A 23,061-nucleotide genomic window follows, 5' to 3' on the forward strand; every position below is an offset into this window, starting at 1 on the left:
TCATTCCTAAGACGTTTTCCAGGTGTTTTCTCGTTAAAAATTACATTAAATCCAATGGTTCATATTTTCGCTAGCAAAGACTCCGTGATACACCATGTAAAATTCTAACCATTGCGCCACACTATTACTGCCCCCTGTAGCGCCATTTAACACCCCGTCATCACTCCATTGGACATTTTCCAGGTGTTTTCTGGTTAAAAATATGATTTATATCCTTTGATATATGTTTTTGCAAGCGAATCCCCCGTGATACGCCATCTCAATTAGAATAGAATAGCACTTTATTAATAAGCAAACTCTCACATCATAAATACCTGCCGAACTTGTTGCTTTCTGTCAGCTAGACTACAATGTATATAAAAACATAAGCACAGAAGTAAAATATATAAACACAACCTACAGCCATGAGCCCAACTGGCTTGTCAAACAAAAATGGGTAGAATGAATAAAATGAATTAAATTGAGTACGTAAGTACACAAACATAAGCACATAAGTAAAAAGTAAGTAAAATAAGTAAAATGAATAAAAACTAGTACATGAATAGAATAGAAGTACTTTATTATCTAGCAGATTTTCCCAACATAAAACTGCCAAACTTGTTGCCTTCAGTCAGCTAGCCTAAATAAGCACATAAGTGAAATATTAAAACAAGGCCTACAGCGATGGCCTGTCAATCAAACTGGCCTGTCAAATACAGCGAGTACAACCAAATATTTAATTCACGCCACTCTGCCATACTTTGACTACCCTTTCTTGGATCTTTTAACACTCCTCATCATTCATAAGACATTTTCAAGATATTTTCATGTTAAAAATCACGCAATACATCCAACGATTCATGTTTTACTATTCCAGCCCCAAACATTATGCCCTGACGACAATTAACGCCACTTTGGCAAACTACAAATAGCAGACGACACCAGCTTGCGTACATTATCATGCGTAGGACATTTTTGAGAGCATTTTCCTGCAAAAATACTCGTTTATACAAGAGTCAATCTTTTAAACTTAATATTTCCCCATTAGCGTTTCCTTTGATGACTCCTAGAACTGGAAGACAATGTGGCACAATATACCACTGCTGATAACACCTGTCTGGTGCATAATACCACATATAAGGTTTTTTTTACATTTTCCTTAAAAAATAACTTTACAAACTATAAGTGATCATTGTTTTTATTCATTCATCGAAAAATTCCCATTTTAATGCTAGATTTTGATGTTCCATGACAATTTTCAACCCATAACCCTTAATGGCTGACAAACGACACCCTGTAGCAACCATTATAGCATAAATAACATTTTTTGGCCATTTTCCTGGAAAAAAATTGTTTCCACAATAATCGATGGTTTAAACTTAATGAACAAATCCCTATTAGCGTTGCTTCTGATGACTCCTAGCATTCAAGGTCGGCGTGGCACAATATAGTACTCCCTGATGACATCCTTCTGGTGCACATTATCGCACCTAAGAGTTTTTTGAAGCTTTTTCACCTCAGAAATAAATTTATAAACTAAGAAATGACCATTCTTTTTATTTAAACTTGTTGCGTGCTGATTGTTTTTTTGCGAAAGTTATTGCTTGTTAATTTCTCTCTATTTGAAATTTGTATGATGATTCGTCTCTCTGTGAAACTGATTTTGTTCATAGAACTTTATTACTGCTAATTTTGTTCATGGAACTTGTTGAAGGCTGATTTTTGTTCTTGAAACTTTTGCGTGCTGATTTTTACTCGTGAAACTTGTTACATGTTGATTTTAGCTCGTGAAACGTATTGCATGTTGATTTTTCTCCAAGTGAAACTGGTTTTGTTCATGAAACCTGTTGCATCTTGATTTTTTGTTCATGGAACTTGTTGCGTGCTGATTGTTGTTCATGAAACTTAATCTATGTTCATTGTTCTCTCCATGAAACTTGCACATTAATTTTTGTATACATTGATTTTTTGAAAATCATTTTCACAAGGACAAATATCAATGAAATCCATATGTATCCAGTTTCACACAAAAAAAAATCAGTATGTAAGAAGCTTCATGAACAAAAACAAGCATGATGCAAGTTCCATGAATAAAACTAAATTTTATGTACAGAAAAATTTATGTACAATTTTCATGAAGAAAAGAGTCAAATTATAATAAGTTTTACGAACAATAATCAGCCACCAGCATGGTCCACGCACGAAATTCAGCACGTAACAAGTTTCATGAGCATGATCAGTTTCACGAGGTGAAAAAATCAATGTATAATTTAAGAAAAGAAAAATTTGATATGCAGCAAGTTTCTTGAACAAAAAAAAAATCATCACGCAACAAGCCCTGTGAACAAAATCAGTTTCACTAGGAGAAAAATCAATGTAAGAGTTTGACGAGGAGAAAAATAAACTTCCACTTGGAATAACTTCCATTAACAAAATCAACATTCAACAAATACTATGAACAAAGTTAGTTTCATGACGAGATAAGTCGATGTAAAAGTTTCACGAAGAAATAAAAATCAAAACGCAACAAGTTTAACGAACAAAAATTAGAACGCAAGAAGTTCTATGAACAAAAATCAGCGTGCAACAAGTTCCCTGAGCAAAAGTGGTTTCGCAAAGAGAAAAATCAATGTACGAATTTCACGAGCAAAAACGTTCCACAATCAACAAGTTCCATGAACAAAATCAACACGCAGCAAGTACCATGTACAGAATTCAGTTTGATGAGGAGAAAAATCAATGTACAAGTTTTATGAAGAAAAATCAGCGTACAAGTTTCTGAGCAAAAATAACCACGCAACTGGTTTCTTGAAAAAAAAAATTATTTTCGTGAGGAAAAAAAAAATCAATGTACAAGTTTCATGAAGAGAAAAATAACATCCAAAAAGTTATCACGACCAAAAATAAGCACACAATAAATTTCGTGAACAACAATCAGCACACAACAAGTTCCATGAAAAAAATCAGTATCGCGAGGAGAAAAATTAATATACAAGTTTCACGAAGAAAAAAACAACATGCAATGAGTTTCACGAACAAAAATCAGCACGCATCGAGTTCAAATAAAAACAATGGTCAGTTTTAAGTTTACAAATTTATTTTTGTGGGGGAAAGGCTTGAAAAAATCCTTAGATGTGATAATGTGCGCCAGAATGGTTTCATCAGGGAGTGGTGCATTGTGGCAAGCTGACCTCAAAAGCTAGAAGTCATCAGAAGAAATGCTAATGGGGATTTTTTTCATTCAGTTAAAACCATCGATTTTTCTGTAAGCGAATATTTTTGCAGGAAAGTTTTTCATTAAATTTAAACGATTTATTTTTGTATACACGGATATATTTGCAGGAAACTGAACTAAAAACTATCGTATGCTTGATAATGTACGCCAGTAGTGTCTTGTGCATTTTTAATTTCCCACTGGCATTAATTCTCGTGGGAGCATCATTTTTAGGGGTTGAATGTTAAAATATGAACCATTGGTTTTAATGCGCGATTTTCAACAAAAATATATATAGAAAATATATTTGGAATGATGAGGGGGGCTATATGGTGCCAAAATGGCTGGTCATGGTGTTACACAGTAGCGGGAATTGAGATGGCATATCATGGAGGGCTGACATGACCAATGGATTTAAATTATATTTAAAAAAAACAATATCTGAAAAATATCTTAGGAATAATGAGGGGCTGTTAAATTGATGAAAGGGGGCAGTAATTGTTTGGCACGGTAGTGAAAATTGGCATGATGTATCACGGTGGGGTGACTTGCGAAAAAATGGACTTGAAATGTTTTAAAATGTGAAAATGTTTTAGGAACGCTAAGGAGTGCCAGGGGGCAACCATACTGTGACATGGAGGTGTGAATTGACGTTATGTATCACAAATGGATGACTTGCAAAAAAACAAGAATCATTGTATTTAAATCATATTTTCATCATGAGAAAATTCTGGTGAAAATGTCTTAGCAATGATGATTCATAACACCTGGGGCCATGAAGCAGCCTCATATTGGCTACCCCATATAGTAGCCGCTCCATATTGGCGTAAATTGCTTGGACTAAAATGTTTTACAAAGTTAAGGTAGGGGGACTGAAATCTAATACACGGTTAAAAGAAAATAGGAATTTTCATTAGGACATCTGAGAAATGCCTTTTATTTCTTAAATTTATCTCTAATAGCCCCCCCCCTTTAGGATTTCTTGCTAAGGTGGGCTAGCCACATACTGTTACCATGGTATGAATATGCATAGCCTTGGCACACTGAAACACTGAATTTTCATTAAAAGATCTGTGACGAAGCTCTTAATAATGATTATATTTATGTCTAATGACAACTCTGAACCCTCTTTGAAAATGTTTGCTACACCCTCACCGTTCTTTAATTCATGGCTCCTTCTGTAAATGTTTTAGCCAATATCAATTTTTTCACGTTTTGTTTTTTTACACTTTTGAGTTCTAACTGCTTTTTCTGTGTTTCCACAATGCTTCGTAAATTTTTTTTATTAATAAAATTTCTGTTACCAAAGTTTGTATGGTTTAGATTTAATAGTCCAAGATAAAACTTTAATACCTTTCACCAATACAAGGTAAGTATCTTGTAGCCTATGGATATAGGTATGCTCATTCAAGAATGTCGTTAATCAAACAGTTAGTGGCAACGAACTGTAGAAAGGAGCGGCCCGGCTCAATAGTAAACGAAACTCTAAAAACGGAATTTTGATGCTAATAGATACATCAAAAGAATCGAATTTTCATGCTGATTCTGAATATATAAGTTTCATCAAGTTTAATCTTTGTCATCAAAAGTTCCGAACCTGAGAAAATTTGCCTTAATTTGGAAAATAGGGGGAAACACTCCCTAAAAGTCAAAGAATCGCATTCAGCGTATCAGAGAACTATATAGCAAAAAAAAAAACAAGCTCCTATCTACAAAAATGTGGAATTTCTTATTTTTTGCCAGAAGACAGATCACGGGTGCGTGTTTATTCGTTGTTTTTTTTTTTGTTGTTTTTTTACCAGGGGTCATCGTATCGACCAAGTGGTCCTAGAATCTCGCAAGAGGGCTCATTCTAACGGAAATGAAAACTTCTAGTGCCCTTTTTAAGTGACCAAGAAAATTGAAGGGCACCTAGGCCCCCTCCCACGCTCATTTTTTCCCAAAGTCAACGAATCCAAATTTTGAGATAGCCATTTTGTTCCGCATAGTCGAAAACCATATTAACTATGTCTTTGGAATGACTTACTCCCCCACAGTCCATGGGGGAGAGGCTGCAAGTTTCAAACTTTGACCAGTGTTTATGCACAGTAATGGTTATTGGGAAGTGTAAAGACGTTTTCAGGGGGATTTTTTTTTGTTTGGGTTGGGGTTGAGGGGAGGGGGTTATGTGGGAGTATCTTCTCTTGGAGGAATATGTCATGGGGGAAGAGAAATTCAATGAAAAAGGCGCGGGATTTTCTAGCATTACTATAAAAAAAACAATGAAAAAATAAACACAAAAACGTTTTTTCAACTGAAAGTAAGGAGTAGCATTAAAATTTAAAACGAACAGAGATTATTACGCATATGAGGGGTTCTAAAAATACTTTAGCATAAAGAGCGAGGTATTTAGGAGGAGATAAATACCTTGCTCTTTATGCTAAAGTATTTTTAGTAATTTCAACTATTTATTCTACTGCCTTTCTGATTTAGGGGTCATTCTTAAAGAATTGGGACAAAACTTAAGATTTAGCCAAATCAAAAATGTATTAATTCATAAATGTTCAGAAATTAAATAAAAAAAACAAGTTCTTTAAACTGAAAGTAAGGAGCGATATTAAAACTTAAAAAGAACAGAAATTACTCCGTATATGAAATGGGTTGTCCCCTCCGCAATCCCTCGTTCTTTACGCTAAAGTTTGACTCTTTGCCACTATTCTACTTTTTAAAACAATCAAAAACGTTAGCGTAAAGAGCAAGGGAATGCGGAGGGGACAATCCATTTCATATACGGAGTAATTTCTGTTCGTTTTAAGTTTTAATATCACTCCTTACTTTCAGTCTAAAAAACTAGTTTTTTTTATTTAATATAAGTATAGCATCTCGTGTAGTAAAGAGGAAAAGGATAAGCTTTTGGTCATGTATGATGCCAGGCTATTTTCTACCAATAGCGATACTAAGGATTTTTATTCCCTCTCTTGTAGCAATACAATCTGACAACTTCATATATGAAGACGTAGCTTTTATTTAATCTCTGATAGCAGTATTATCCGATAACACTCTCTAAAGTATTAATCAACAAGCATGTGTTTTTCAAATTTAAGCCAACTTCAGTAATCGATTTTCAATACTTAATATCAGTTATTTGAGCCATAGGAAACATGTAATACTTCTAATCATTCTAGTATGCACGAACAAGAGGTTCTCCTCGTGTAACATAGACTGTTTCATGGAATCTATTTTCTGAAGCATAGTATTACAAATAAATTGCTGGTCTAGCTGTCTAGGACACAATTTCATTGGATGAAAATGGCCGTTTCGATTTCTGACGGGGGAAAAATATTAGAATATAGACGTTTCCTGAAAAAATGCCTCGTAAAAAAAAATAAATCCTGAAGAAAAACACGTTTTGAAAAAAAGGAAGAGCATCTTTTAAAGTGTTGTGCAGCATCCCACACGCAAATCCTTATTATGGTGCACCTGTGTTTATAACTGCCATAACGTAACATCCAAATTTGTTCCCTGTCGTTACGAAACACCCACGGGGTAAGTTTGAGTTACATCCCTGTTTCCACCGTCATCACGTAACATCCCACATGTGCGCTGTCATTACGTAACATCTCACGTTCTACCCGTCATTAAGTATTACTCACGTGTAAGATTTCGTCATATTCCCCGTGTGATACTACATTAAATAACACCCCACGTGTGTGTTGCCATTACTTGGCATCTCACATGTGCACCGCTATTACGTGTATCACCCACGTGTGTACCCCCTTCAGTTACAAGTGGGGATTTCTCCATGGGGCCCTGAAGTCGAGCCTGTCACCCAAGATCGCGTCATTCTCAGCATATCTACTGAGTCACGTAAGATTGCATTACTTTCAACAGATCTAATATTGTCATGCTGGGTTGCATCACCCTCAACTCCTTTGATATAACACAGATCTCTTATAAAGAATTCCCTGTGGCGTAACAATCAGGTGTACTATACACGCGTGCTATTTTGTCAGACCCAGGTGCGCGTTATAACGTCCTGAAGAGCTAGTAGATCTAATAGTTTACCCCCTATTTGGGTATTTAAAAGGCTTATGGGGATACTACTGTTTAGGACAAAGCTAAGAATGTACATATGAAAATAAACTCCACTAAGTCAAACATAATTATAATATTCTTGAAATTTACTCCCATTTTCTTTGACTGCATCCCACCCAAAATGGTAGTGAAATGTGTTAAACTTTTCGGTGTCACAAATTTCTAATAATCTTAAGTTGGACATGCACATTAGAGGAATTCTGGACTTTCCAGACAAATTATAGCAAACACCAAATTTTAAAGTTGATTAACATGGTAGATTGACCATGAAATGACAAACTGCTGTCAACACCTTCACTGTGAACAACAAAGAAATCTTGTCTCAACCATTAAAGCTGAGAGGAAGTGGGCCATTCGAGAAAGCGTTTATGGAGACACCTATATCATACTATTATATAAAACCTTATATTATAGAGACCTAAGTCGTTCTACTACGCTTGATATGATTAAATAAAAATTGAAGAGAAACAAAGAAATAAAGTAAAAATAATAGGCTTGTTGAATGCACCAGGATCCACCTTTAAATGTCCCCGAAGAATTCTTACACGTGTCGAATTGACTTTCGACTTACGTCAAACTCACCTGGAAAACAGGTAACTTTTTTGTTCCGTCGAATTAGTAGGTGAAAACATTCCGATTTAAGAAAATTGGAGTTTTGTGCCCTTTTTTTGATAAAACTTCAAACTTCTAATCAAACAATTTTCAAATGTTTTTCCTACATGCTGAAACCCCTTTCAAACCAAAAGCCTGTAAAATGAGCCTTCCAGAGCAAAGAAAGAGTTTTTTTTGCAAAAACTATTGAATTATTGGTACCTTTACCCTACTGCTATGTACATAAGAAATATATAATTTGGATTGGCTATGTATTTGCACATTTGCAAAGAGTGAGGGGGCTTAAGCAACATGATGCACAGATTAGTAATATTTGTATGTATTTTAGGGCCTACTTTAAAGTCGAAGCAATAGATACGGTAAATCAGAAAGCAATAATTTCATTCAGTAGGCTAAGTTATACAGAATTTCAATTCAAAATCAAGGATCTTGAAAAGGAATCACCATAAAAATCTGAAAAGAACATTAAAACTCGAAAATACTAAAGTGTGTTTTAAATCTTAACACAATCATAAAACCATAACATATAGCATTTTTTTTTCTTCAATGTGTTGATACTGCTTTAACCTTAAAAATATTCTTCATCCAAGTTCAGCCTGTTTCTCTGACGCTCGGTCCTAATGAAATTACCTAAGCACGATAAAAATATAATACTTTAGAAACAAATTTGGGCTGGATATTTTCAGATTAGGGCGGGTGGTAAAATACAGTGGGTCTGCATGTATAATGTTTAGGTATAAATATTTTGCATATTACAAAGTAAGAATTGTTTTCTAACTTCTCTCTGTCCAGATACTTTACCCCACCCCGTTCCTCCTAAAGGACAAATATATAGTACAAATTTTGTATCTCTCATCTATTCAGTCACTTCTTTTTGTCTTGTCTCGTTCTAAGCTGACAGAAACTAATGAAAAACAAGAGCTAAGTGTTTATATGGTACTGTTACGGGGGGGGGGGGTCTAGGAAAATTTAGGTAAGGGGATGTGTAAATCTGAACATGGGAGCACGGTAGTTAAGGGGTTTAGACTGAGAGGGTTCTATTGACGAATCTCTATAATTATGGAGACAGAATCATTATCGTGATGTTCAGGTCTCCTGAGTTGTGCAGATTCCCTTGGGAACGATCCAACAGACAATAGGAACTGTACCTGATACCTTGACTCGTAGACAAAGACAATTATTGACAATAACTTTATTTTCTTACTTCAATACAACTTCAGATAAAACGACTTCAATATGAGTTAGCTGTATGTTGTGCATCAAAGACAGAATTTTACTGAATACTCTCCTGGCTTCCAGGTGTACCTTATATATCCAGAATCAACCCGGATTTCTAAATTGAGCACTGGGTAGATTGATCTCAGAAATGTTGCAATACAACTATTTTTTTAATTATCCAACATATGGCCTAACCTCCTTGCAAAAGATTTATTACAACGAGAATTTTCACCTCTATTTCTTTGTCCAAACCAGTAATAGAAATCTGGTTTCTAATTGGCTTTAATCAAAAGTTACATTTTTGAATCCAATTTTGATAGTTTAAAAAGTATCATTTTTTGCTTGCTGTGAAACTTGTGCCAAAAGCACAAATCCTATGGGATGATGAATTTAAACTTTAAAATCTTTAGACGTTTAAAAGATTCTTATTTTAAAACTTTCTAAAGTGAACAAATGAGGGATTTAGTTCTGAGCTCTGTAAGGGGGAGGGGGGTTGCTGCTCCATATGTCACAGCACTTGTGACGAGGTCGGAAGAGCCAAGAGCTCATATGGTATGAGCTCTAGCAAAATTCTAAGAATCGATAGATTGCTTTAAAAGGAAAATCAGAGGCTTAATGCCGGTGGGGATTTAAAATAAAAGCTCTGAGTCACGAGGTCCTTCTAAATGTCAAAATTCATTAAGATCCGATCACCCACTCTAAGTTAAAACTACCTTAATTTTTCTAATTTTTCCTCTCCCTTCCGCCCCCTCCCAGATGGTCGAATGGGGGAAAACTACCTTATCAAGTCAATTTGCGCAGCTCCCTGATACGCCTACTAATTTTCATATTCCTAGCACATCCAGAAGCACCAAACTCGCCAAAGCACTGAACCCCACCACCCAACTCCCCAGAAAGAGTGGATCCAGTCCGGTTACGTCAATCACGTATCTACGACATTTATACCTTAAAGTATAACGAAAAATACATTAAGTTTTCTAATTTTTCCAAATTAATAACTCCCAGCTCCCCCAAAGAGAATGGATCTGTACCAATTATGTCAATCTCGACATAATTATGTCTATCTATAACTTTTGCGTATTCTATACATTAAGTTCCATCCCGATCTCTCTACTCTAAGTGTTTTCCAAGATTTCCGGTTTCCAAGGTAATTATGTCAATCACGTATCTATGATTTTTGATTATTTTCACCACCAGATTTCATCCCGATCCCTCCATTCTAAGCGTTTTCAAAGATTTTTGGTCCCCCCCCAACTCCCCCCAATGTCACCGGATCCGGTCGGGATTTCCAATGAGAGCTCTGAGACTTGATATCCTTCCAATCTTCAAATTTCATTAAGATCCGATTACTCCTTCGTAAGTTAAAAATACCTGATTTTTTCTAATTTTTTAGAATTAACCCTCCCCCCCACTCCCCCAAAGAGAGCGGATCCATTCTGGTTATGTCAATCACGTATCTAGGACTTGTGCTTATTTTTCCCACCAAGTTTCATTCTTATCCTTCCACTCTAAGCGTTTTCCAAGATTTTATCCCCCCCTCAATTGCCGCCAATGTCACTGGATCCAGTCAGGATTTAAAAAAGAGCTCTCAAACACGATGTCCTTCCAAAGTCCTGCGGGGGTGCAGTGGATTTGACCTTAGCTTGGTAATACGGGACCCAGAGATCGAATCACGCTGCAGGAATGCACTGCAGGGCCGACGCAGGGACCTTTGTAGTCAAGAAGCGTCGTTAATTCTTAAACAATATCCGTCCAAACTTCAAATTTCATTAAGATCGCATCACCCGTTCCTAAGTTAAATATACTTCACTTTTCTATTTTTTTGAAAATTAACCGGCCTCCACTCCCACCCCCCGGACGGTCAAATCGGAAAAACGGTTTGATTATTGCTAATTTAATCTGGTCCAGTCCCTGATATGCCTGCCAAATTTCATCGTCCTAGCTAACCTGGAAGTGCCTAAAGTAGCAAAACCAGAACAGACAGACCGACAGAATTTGTGATCGCAATATAACTGTTCTAACGGTTCTACAACCCACCAATGGATGAACAACTTAAGTGGTCAGCGCTTTATCCTACAATCATGGCTTTTTACACCACAATGGCATTATACGGCTGGCCCATGGCCTCCTTTTGGCACATATTATCATTCCTAAGGCATTCTCAGATATTTTGTTGAAGAGTCAGCTGAAGATACCAACACCAAAACCCAGTCCGAACAGGAATATCAACCTAGATATAGCATTGAGGATATCTGGCCACCTTTGATTCTGAATCTAAGCAGGAGAGTGATCGGGCTTCAAGCGAAGGTCTGGGAGTAGCAAGCCTAATTGAGTCGTCTTTCCTGTTGTTTTAGGTAAGCTAACATTTAATTAGTGCTGGGTGATATTAAATACCGATATCGATGGCGAATATCGAAATGGAAATATCAATATCGAAAACGATGTTTTTGACATATTTAAGTTACTCTCGGTGGATAGAAGAATATTATTATAAGCAAGTTAAGTTACTCGTTCGCTCAAATACAAGCCAATCCAAACATTCTCTTAATACCCAGTTAATACCAGGTGCGGCATTTGGTGGGGGGGGCAGTTGGGTTTCCATTGTCGCTCCCTTTGACCTTTCTGTAATGGCTGAAATTCAAACAAAAAGAACTGTCATTTTTACCCAAAAAACGACTCGGGGGGGGGGGTGAAATATTGACTTGTTGCTACTTTTAAATACCCAAACTAGCCCCATGTTTTCTTGAGACGGACAATAGTGTTGAGTTTTGGTTTGGGAATTGTTGTACAACTGATTCTTATATCCGAAGTTTAAACCACATGTTTTCCTAGTTGACCTCTATATAATTCGAAACCTTTCGGATTTCAGAGATAAATAATAAATCCGTGCTTCAGCTCAACTTTACTGGAAAGATAGTATTGACCATTCAAAGCGAAACTTAAACAAAGAAATGCTTTGCAACCCACATTAAAGATTAATTAAGACCGTTCATAACGTTTCAGATAACTAATCCATTTTAACTCCATAAATCATAAAGTGATACTCGACTCGAAAAACTGTCAAAAACAAAACTGAAAACTTATCTCCGTATGTTCAGCCAAACAACTAAGCCAAGCTCAAACTCGCCCCAAAGACATTCCTCGAACAATGGGTCATTATATTGGACTAAAAAGGAATAGATTATCCTAAGTGATCTCTGTTAAATTGGAATGGCGCTGCTTCATGTCATAATGCTTACGTGCAACAAAATTTGCTTTTTTTCCTGAATAGCTCTCGGCCCCTTGAAAAGCTAGGGGGACAGCTGCCTCCCATGAAGCCTCTGGTCCAAATGTCCCTATAAAGTTTTGAAAATGTAAACGCTTCCTGCACCTCGTTTGCCGCTCTGCTCTGCATATATAGATTCAAATACATATTACTCACCTCAGAGCTCAGCCAGGCTCCTAGTGTAAATTTGAATTTCTTATGTATAGACGTTGAATCGTTGTGACGTCATACACGTATGGAATTCTATAAGATTGAAATTCCACTAATCATACACGCCTGTTCCGCTCTTTTCCTAACAAATGTGCAGTGGCGAGGAGGAAAGCTGGCAGGTCTCAGGTAATAGCCCAGCCAGTCTCAAATTGGCTTTACCTCCCCTTAGTCTTTACGGGTTGCTCCATAGTCGGTGGAGGGGTCTAAAGACGAAGGTTCTACGTCATTCTTATTTGCTTTTGATAGTATATAACCTCATCTGAACCTGTTGATTCTTTTGTAAGAGATTTTTTTCCCCGAAAACCCATCATATTTGATTTGTTAGTTCGAGGTTTTTGTATGGTAAAACGCAAATTACGTGACGTCTCTTGAGCCTTTTGTATCAGGGGTTCGAACTGTTGAAATTTGTTTAAAAATAACGACATGAACTGTCTTTGGCACAGCCCAAATATGCTTATTATTCAACAACAAATCAATAAAATAATGTTAGATAAAACTTGAGTCGATAACTGCACATGAAAAAAGTATAAGGAAACAACCCACTAGAGATCATTAAAAAATCGGGTGAAACTAGATACTTAATTTTTGCTGTAGTGCTTAGTTTTGCAGTAGACTGGGGTCAGTTTCGGAACCTTCTCAGCCCCTTGTCGCGGGTGACGGGAACTTGAAGAAACAAAAGGAGAAGGAAGGAATGATCGGTAGATATGATGTTGGAGGACGGAGGAGCCGTTTGTGGCCTAACTTTTCACGACGGGAAGAGAGGGGTTCAAGATTAAACTCTTTAAAGTAAAATGTGTATTATAGGTGGAAGCTGCCCTGAGCTGTCTTTTGGTTTAGTCACTTTGCAGGCCCGTTTCTGATTGTCCTTGATTACAAAGTTTTCAGTCGGATTGTTCCTCTTTTGCGAACCATGTGTAGCTTCTTGCTTTTTCTTGCCAGTGTGTTTCGGCATGAATTCCGTGAGGAGAGTTCCACATTCATCAACTTTATTAGTTAGGTTTCCTTTCATCTTAGCTTAGGCCTAGCTCGATAAAATAAGTTGAAAGTGTATTCAAATTCAAACGAATATTTTTGAAATTGAAATATTTGGGGGCCTATCGAAAATTGTGAATGTTTGGAAAAATTGAAGTATTTCGCAAAATTAAAAAATTCCGAGAAATTTAAAAATCTAGGAAATTTTTCAAGATTTTCGCACGAAATATTCAATTTTTCTCTGCTTTTCGGGCTTTTGTGCCCCGTCATTACGTAGTCATGGGTAAGAAGGCAATTTGATGGGTTGGATTGAGAAACACCCTGGATGGATATATATCACCCTGGTCAAGGTTTGCATTGCATTTGGAGGCAGTTAAGAATGTGATTTAGTAAATAGTGTGACAACTGACAAGGGAAAGATATATATGATAGAAAAAATTGTCTCTGTAACTGCTTACTAAATTTTATTTGATTACTAGGTTTGAAAAAAAGATATCCGACAGGCGAAAATTATTGCTTGTCCTACAAATTAGATTCTCTTACTAATGGGACTGGACTTGACTGTGGAATAAGCGTAGCAGAAATGATTAGCATGTCAAGAGGAGCCTATAACTTAGAAAACCAATAATATCATGTGCAGTTACACCAGGTAGGCTATCGTTCAGACATGCAGACACTGTTTGTGCGGTATAATTATTCTAGTATATGGGCTTGCCCTGTCGATGGATGTTATAGTGTGCTATAGGTCTATCGACAGGTCAACGACATTAATGTCATTCGTCTGAACTTTTTTGACGCTAGTTATTCTTGCGGTTTCTAAAAACCCACCATAATAATCAATGAAGAAGTAGAGAAGGGATACTTTGCGCAAGCATAGCAATGGTACCAGTCTCAAAGAAGGAATTATTATTAGGTTTAGACAGTATTCTTAAGGGGAAGGAACGGGGCACCGGGGATCAAAACTCACAATGTTTTAAAGTATTTTATATGTAAGCCGTATGAATTTCTTGTTGCAACCTTAGAGGAAAAAGCCGCTAGTCTGCGAATTTCCATCCCATTAAAGCATGATTGCAAATTCAGTCTGAGACGACGTTAAACATCTTTTTTTGGTAACAAGAAATTGGTAAGCATAAGGCAACTGTCCGGAAAGTCTTCCTTGAAACTGCGATTGAAGGAAAAACAAAGATGAAAAACAACAAAATCTTTTACTTTTGTCTCAAAATCGTTTAGAAGAAAAATCTCATATTTTTACTCAGCATTTAGGTAAAAATAATGCACTGTAGCTCCTTTTTATTTTTGCTATTTTCTAGAGTACTGTGTGGCGGCATTTAGAGCAAGCACAACAGGCAAGCTAAATTTTCGCAATGTTGGTGCAACAGCACCAACTGTCCCAAAGGCAAGGTTTCTTAGTCAGTGACAACACGGAAATCGTTTATTCTTCTTACAAAAGATAAATGTTACTTCTAATGAAGCTTTTGCAAAAGCCTCAAAACATTCCCACTTGGTAGAAACGATTCTGATCAAGTTATACGGGGTGAGAGAGAGAGAGAGAGAGAGAGAGAGAGAGAGAGAGAGAGAGAGAGAGAGAGAGAGAGAGAGAAAGAGAGAGAGAGAGAGAGAGATGTTGGGGCTTCATCTTGAGTGAGCTCCTCAGTTGTCATAGGACACAGATGAAAATTTGTACAGCTACGATATCGAAGTTCGGTAACTTAATTTTTCTCCCTTTTTTCTAATTTTTCAGCGAAAATTTACGATTTCTGAAGATCAAATGGAGATATTGAAATTTTACATCTGTACATAGAGTGTTGTATTTTGTCCGCTTACTGACGTGTCTGCCTAGTCTGGTGTCTACGTAGAGGCATACACCCTTTCGGACACTTAGTTTTCATCATCCCGTTAAAAAACTCCACCTCAGGGTTACCCCATGCGCTAACATTTTTTGTACGATTTGAACTTGTTATTTAGTATAGCTCTTATTTCAGGTCTAATTTGTGGAACTACCTCTGAGCATCTACAGCCTCTACCAAGTTGATTTCATGTGAAATGACATTTGTGAAGTAAGTGCCCTTGCCTAGTCTAGGCGGGTTAGTATCGTCTTGAAGAAGGGATTGTTTCGTCTTTTTCATTTTTTTTTCTAGGCAGTGTTAGTACCATGGCTCTCAGCCTGAAAGTGCCCTGTTTTGCCGAGCCCAGATCAAATCTGGTCGTACAAAAAGAATTGTTGATAGACTCCGTTCCACTTTAAGAAAAAGCAATTGGGAGAGGGAGGGCTTGCGAGGTTTAGTTGGGTCATTTTGGCAGAGAAAAAGTAGCCTTAAAAATATATAGGAATCCGGAATAATGCCAAATACGAGTCAGTAATTTTAAAGAAAGCTGCTGTCATTTCTAAAGCATGCCACAAAAAATATTGTTGGGAGATTTCACTGTTTGAAAGAGATGACCTTCGGCCTAGAATGCTGCGAAAAAGTTTTGACAGATGAAGATGGAAATGTACAAGTTTTTAACTCTTGCAGGCAAATTCTTGGTTTTCTGTCTACCTTGAAGTTGTAAAGTTAGCAGAAAAATCGCTCGTGCCTTATTTAGTTCGATGGCTTGTCAGCTTTAAGCTATCTTCGCTCAATAAAGATAATTCATGCTGACCTGAATTCGGCTAACGTTTTGGTCACTGAAAACAGGGGGCACGACGACTCTTGGCTCTTTAAGTAAGCAGAATTTGAAGAAAGCCGATTATCGCTTATGACATCAGTCGATACTTCAACAACTCAAGATCAGTCTAAAAAAAAATCGCGGTGGGACAGTATGTTTTATAAGCCCAGAAAGATGTGACGCCAATCGTCCTACCTTCCCTTGTGACCTGTTTTCTATTGGAATGTTTCTATAAGAGCTACATGATCTTACGATCAAGTGTCCCTTCGAAAACGATGGTTTTCCTGTTGACGTGATAGACAATAAAATTAAGAGTGGATTGTTGCCCAGTTATGAAGATATGTCAAGTCCCCTAAAAGAAGTTTGTCTGAAATGCGGCGCGTTTGATCTGAAAGATCCTCCCACAGTCCCCAAACTTTGCAAAACGTTGACTGAACTTGTCCCTGAAGCTTTCATACAGCCAGATTGCGCTCTCAATTCCACAGTTCAATTTCCATTGTTTCAGGCACTGGAAGTGGAAAGTAGATTTGCTATCGAATTCCATCCGTTATGGGGCCAGGTATTACTCTTTTGGTTGTTTCAACCATAGCACTGCGCAACGATGAAGTAATTTTTTTTCCGTGGCATTGATTCCTTTGCTGTTGGTGAAAAATTTACTGCTGTCAAATATGACCAACAAGTGACTGCAATTTCAGATTTGTCCAGAAATAAACCTGTAATTTTAGGTTGTAAACCAGAAATTTTTATGGGTCAGGAAGGATCGTTAAAGCTCGTTCGTAGACATAGATCTCTTTTAGACAGACGGTTGAATTTTGTAGTCTTCGACGTCTGCCATATTCTCTACGAATGGTGTGGCTTTAGAAGTTCCTTTTTGTAACTCAAGAGCTTGAGGAGTTTTTTTCACTTGTGTAACTTTCCTTGCATTGACAGAAACTCTGCTGTCCATTAACGAAAAGGTGATTGTCAAGGAGTTTCTTCACAACCCCTATGTTTTTCGAATTTCTGTTGATAGGCCAAATGTAAGGCTAGACATACCATAATATAACCCATCTTTAGGTTTGGAAGGTAGCGTGGACTGGGCTGAAAAATGAACCAAGGTTGCCAAGAGGATCATTGGAACGGTTAATGGGCAGCTAGCCATAGTATATTTCTCGTATGCGTGGGAGGTTAATGCTGCATGTTCGGCCATTTCCAGTTTAGGAGTCAAGGCAGTAGCGCTCACTGGAGAATGCTCACCCATGGATAAAAATTACATTCATGCTGCAGAGAAATGGTGAAATCGAAATACTCTGCGCCACAGCTGTGTTTGGCTGTGGCTTGAATTTTCTGGACCTTCGTTGTGTTGTTTGTTTTGGCTTGCCAAAAAATATGTCGTCTTGAATGCAGGAACAAGGTAGAGCAAGATGCGATGGACATCCTGCTAGGGCAATTATTCTTTACAATTAAAAGTAAGACATTAATCGCTGTGTATTCTGGTTTGATGGATTATCTGATGGAGAAAAAAAAATCAATGTTTGCCGACTTCGTCGATATTCTGAAATACGCCTATTCTGGCCTTTCTGGCCTCTGTCTCCGTAAATTTCAGGTCGAATACTTTGGTGAAAACCTGGCCCATTCGATGCTCAAAATTGCTTCCAGAGTTGTGAGTGTTCAGGATGCCTCCAGTGAAATTCGTAAAGATGTAGACTGTTTGAAGCTGTTTTACGATTGGGGATTTCGTCCGATTCGGAAATGCACATAGCAGTTTTTCTCATGGGCAGTTTGGATAAGTGGCTGCGGGAACATTTGGTTGATGCAGATTATACCATATATCCTTTTGATAGTTTTGTTGATGTTAAAAGCCAGGATGTACTCTCAGGACTGATTCGTCAAGCGTTTTCGCCAGGTATCATAACAATTTACTTGCATGAAATGTTTTTGGGGATTGAGGGAGGCCAGGAAATTTTTTCGCTCGGAATGTCTTTGCCAAGGGTGGTCAAGCTCCCTATGGTCCAGAGAATGCTTTTTCTGTCTGCACCACACTCACGCCTTCTAGAGAGCCCAGACTAGGCGTCATTGACAAAGTTCTGGCAGCACTTCGCTTAGGATATTGGAAAAATGCAACCCTAGGCATGCTCAAGTATCCTGGCTATACCGAAATCTCGGGTGTTTCTGAGGTTCTCTTTGTTGACAACGTGAAAACAATTTATGACGGAGATTACGACCATGTTTTCCTGGTGGTTAATATGAAACTGGCTAGGAAGGGAGGCAAGCCAAAATTTAAGAAAGGGGTTACGCTTCCGAATGACGAGTGTCAGATTAGCGTTGTAGTCTGTGTCAATGAATGCGCTGGGGTCTAACAGTGGGTAGCACCAGATTTTGAGCTTTCTCTTCAGAATTGTTTTAGCAGAAACACTTGCCTCGAACATCCAGACGAGCCGCTGAAAACAAATGTTGTGGTAGTCGAATAGCTTTCGTTTGTCCTGTCGGAAAGAAAGATTGTTGACGGTGGGTAATTTCCTTCAGCGATGATGATGGACGACGCCACTCTCACACCTGGTCACCAGAAAACTGTCTAATCTCTAGAGTTTTTTCTAGCATAGTTGGTGTGGCAGCACGTGACCCAACATTGCCAGTTTCCGAGACTCACAAAGGGGTTGGTGTTGGCTATATTTTGGCCGAAAGAATTTAGCTCCGGTTAACTTGAATCGCGTCAGAAAGGCATGGTGTATGAAAGCGGCCCGAGGTTCTTTCTCAATTTCTCGAAACTTTTAACGAGGCTGTACGTCAGGACATACCGTTGAATCAACACAACGACGGACAGATCAATCTCGAGATGCAGAAGGCCATCCAAAAGTACATATGTTTTTTTTCTTTGGATTCAGGCAATTCTCTTGAATGTTCGACATTGAAATTGATGTCCTGGCAAAAGCTGATTTTTTTATCCCTGCTGTCATCTACCCTGGCCCGTTCCACCCTTTCAAATATCTTCTGAATGTAGTAGTACGCGACAGCAAAATTTTGTAATACGTAACTGTTGCCCGGATGTTCATGTCCAATTTGCATAGAGGGGCCTATAAGAGAGCTTTTGGAGATCCTTTGCCGAGATGAAGAAAGAGGATCCAGATTATTGACCAATGAACCTGATTGTTATCGCCGATTTCGCGGAGGCACAGAAGCGAGGTCTCGAGTTGGCCGTTGAAGAACGGTCAACTTTCAATGAAAGTGACGACATACAGCAGAGCTTGATCCGAATACAGGGAGGCCATGTCCAGTTTTGGTGAACTGTCAATAAAATATCTTTAAAAAATCTACAGTGCTGAAGACGAGGTCTGCGAATTCAAATCTCTGGCTCAGCTACTCGAATTAGATGCTAACAAACAGCAAACCGACTTTTAGTGTTTTGTTTGGCAAGCCAGATCAAAAGCTTTTGAAAGATTTACTGGTCTCATCTCGGTTGCTGCTCTACGGCACTGTGACGGATGGAGTCAAGCTGTTAGCTTGGTTTGGTTTCGGTCTAGGGTGAATAACTTGAAGATGATTTGCTACTCGCTTTTCAAATTCACTTATAGAGAGTGAGACGTCTTGCCTGCGACTACCAATGCCATCGAGTCCCATAACAGGATTTCTAAGCCGAGCTGTAAGACCATCGCTGCAGCTCATAGATGGTGTTTTAGGCTTGATCGAACAAGCGCCATGAAAAATGTTGCCAGTGCCATTGTCAACTTTAGGACCCCTTACCGCATGAGAGACGTACGGGAGCCAATCACCCTGACTTTTGGGAATGATATTATACCACAAGCTAGTATGGTGAAACTTCTTGGTGTGTATCTTGACTGTTTTCTTTCTTTTAAACCGCATATAACTCACACCCGTTCCTTAATCCTCCGCCAGTCTTCAATGTTGCACCGGATTAATTCATTTCTTCCTCCTGATATTATGGTTTCTCTTTATCATGCTTTTATTCATCCTTACCTTTCTTATTGCTGCTCTGTCTGGGGCAATACTAATAAATCTCTTCTCTGCTCACTTCAAAGAGCCCAAAATAGGGCAGTGAAGGCTACTTTTCTTCTCCCTCGGCTTTACACTTCCTCTGATCTTTATAATGATACTGGAATAGCTCCGCTAGATCATATTATAGGTAAAAATACTCTTTATTTAGCGCATTCTGCTTTTCTAGGTACTCTTCCACCGACCCTGCAGCAGTTTTTCTCAAGGACAGGCTCAGGTAGGTACTTTTCTTCTTTGCGTAATTCTTCTCGACGATTTATTTTACCAAAACGATCCTCTACAGCAGCTCAGAGGTCTCCTGTATATCAATCAATTCTATTATGGAACTCCATCCCTTTGGATGTCCCTCTTTTTCTTTCTGCAAAGGCATTATTTCGTCGGGTCTTTCCAGTTAAATAATTTTTGTCTCTCTTTTAATTCTATCCCAATTTGTATGTCACTTCTCTTCTTTTAAAATCTTGTCTTGTCCCAGTGTTTTTTTGTTTTTTTTTTTGTATATATTTTATAAGTGTTTTATTTTTGTTCTCTGTGGCCCATTACAAGCATAGCTTCTTGGGCCTATTAATTGATTTACTTTTGTAATAGTTTTCTTTAGTATTAATAAATTGATTGATTGATTGAGACATGGCGTTGGTTTAAAGTATCCCTGCAAACGCTGCAAGAAAACCGGGTAAATTGTGAACTCCATCTGATTGGAGTGAAGAAGTTTCTGACCAAGATGTTAGTCTTGCTGCTGGTGCTGATGGGGATGAAGAGTTCGTGGGAAGATTTATCATGGTGAATATGGTTGATGTCAAGGGAAATCACTACTGGAAGTTACTGGCTAAAGTGGTCGAGAGGAAGGATGACAGCTACCGGGTTATATATCACGTCACTCCATCTTATGAAATATGTGTTGATGGTCACAATGATATTGATGTTGATTTGTTACCTCAGTCGTTCGAACCTCCTAGGCAAAACAAAAACGCTAATGAATCGCCTTTTTCTTAAAAAAGCACTTTAAAGGCGCAGAATATATATAAAAAACTATAAGCTATAAATGTAAACATCTCTGAAAATAATAACTCACATAGCTGTATCAATTAAGGGGTCTACTCTCCAGAAACATTTTTGGAAAAGAACACGAATCTCAGGAATATAGCTAAAGCAAATCAATAGACATATAACAAAAACACTATGATGATCAAAGCTACCGTGTTTTTAGAGAAGAAGCCAAGAAAGCCTATGGGAATGGATGTTGATTTGATTAGAAATTTTCTCAAGCCTTGAAGAACTAAGCATGGATTGTTATTCAATAAAATTATGAACGACTTCTGAGCACCAATTCATGTTAAAACTTGTTTCCCATACCCAAAGCTCTCATTTTCAAATTGTCAACTCCTTCTCACCTTCTTAAAACTCAAGGAGAAAGACAGACATTGAGCGGCTTGTCAACTGGAAATCATTTTCATTTTTTGCTGTTTCAACAGGTTTTCACTAGCTCATTGAAAACATTTTTTTCTGCTTTTTTATACATGGTGGTATAATATAAGATTTCAAGATATGTTGGTATATATGTTTTTTTTATTTTATCGTCTTTTTAGCATGTTTTTATCAATAGGTTCTACCAAATTAATATACATATTCTATACATGAGCTTTTTGCTCTTTTGAAGTCTACGCCTAGTGAATCCCCTCGCATCTCTTCCTTAGAGAGGAGAGGGGTGGGGAACTTTTTTTTATGATGGAAGACCTGAAGAATCGCTTCAGTTCAGACTGAAGTTGACGAGTAGTATTTGTTATGTCGCAGATACTTTAGAGGAGAGAAGTGGTTGGAAAAGCGAGTAGACTAATATTTTTGGACTTCTTTGGGATTTTTTCGCTGAGACCATGGTACATCTTTTTTTTAACATCAGTTGTTTTCAGAATGATAGAAAATGGTCTAATCAAGCCGTGAAACTCTTATTCATTTTTGTTCTTTTTTTTGTTCTGAGACTGTTCTGTTTTTGACTGCGATTCTGTGATTCCGTGATCAATAATCGTACAATCAATGAAAGAGATTGTTTTTTATATGGTCCTTTGAGGTTTAGTTAGGATTCGACTTTGTCTAAGAATTGTTACAAATTAAGCTAGTTTGTTTTCCGTCTGAAGAAGACGAGGACTGGCTAACTGCTGCACAGCCCAGATGCAGTGTGTGTCCGAAAGCGTAGGATGCAGCATTAACTTAGCATCCACAAGCATTCTTAGTAGCATTATCAGTACTGACTAAAATTTAATGTGTAATTTTCGCAGGGTTAGTGACGTCAAGACCCAGAAAAAAATTTCTTGGGAAAACTTTCTCACCAACTAGATGGTTAATAGAAGTTTTTCTGGGACAGTTTTTGTTTCGTGCTAGTTGAAAAGAAAGTGTTGCTTGGGAGAAATTAAACTTACATATTAACACAAAGATTACAATTTACTTCAGGTTTAGTTAGGACTCGATTTGGGCTATGAATTGTAACAAGTTAAGCTAGTTTGTGTTTCGCCTGAACAAGACAATAACTGGCTAACTACTGCACAGCCCAGATGCAGTGCGTGTCCGAAAGCTCAGGATGCAGAATTAACTTTGCATCCACTTAGCATTCTTCCTAGCATTCAGTACGGACAAGAATTTCATGTGTAATTATCGCAGGGTTAATGACGTCAAAAACCCTAAGAAGAAAGTTGCAGCATTTGCGTGAGGTTTCTCAGAAGAAGCCTAAAAAACGCGTTTGATCCTATGACGATCCATTTTTGATTTGTATTTACGGAAACAAAGCGTTTTTATACCATGCAAATGAAGTTGTGCAAAATTTAATACACAAAATGAAAAATATCTTACCAAAGTAACTTCCAATAGAAGTGGCTAAGCCTTTCTTTTAAAA

General features: G+C 37.7%; 1 long non-coding RNA gene across 1 annotated transcript in view; it reads left to right on the top strand.

Moving 5' to 3' along the window:
• Positions 1–22,312, top strand: part of LOC136027513 (uncharacterized) — a 46,820-nt gene extending 24,508 nt beyond the window's left edge. The window contains exon 3 of the long non-coding RNA XR_010617615.1: positions 15,527–22,312. This is a non-coding gene — a long non-coding RNA (uncharacterized LOC136027513). The remainder of the gene's footprint in view (positions 1–15,526) is intronic.
• The last annotated feature ends 749 nt before the right edge of the window (positions 22,313–23,061 follow it).

The sequence above is a fragment of the Artemia franciscana genome, chromosome 5 (assembly GCF_032884065.1).
Source record: "Artemia franciscana chromosome 5, ASM3288406v1, whole genome shotgun sequence".
Taxonomy (NCBI): Eukaryota; Metazoa; Arthropoda; class Branchiopoda; order Anostraca; family Artemiidae; genus Artemia; species Artemia franciscana.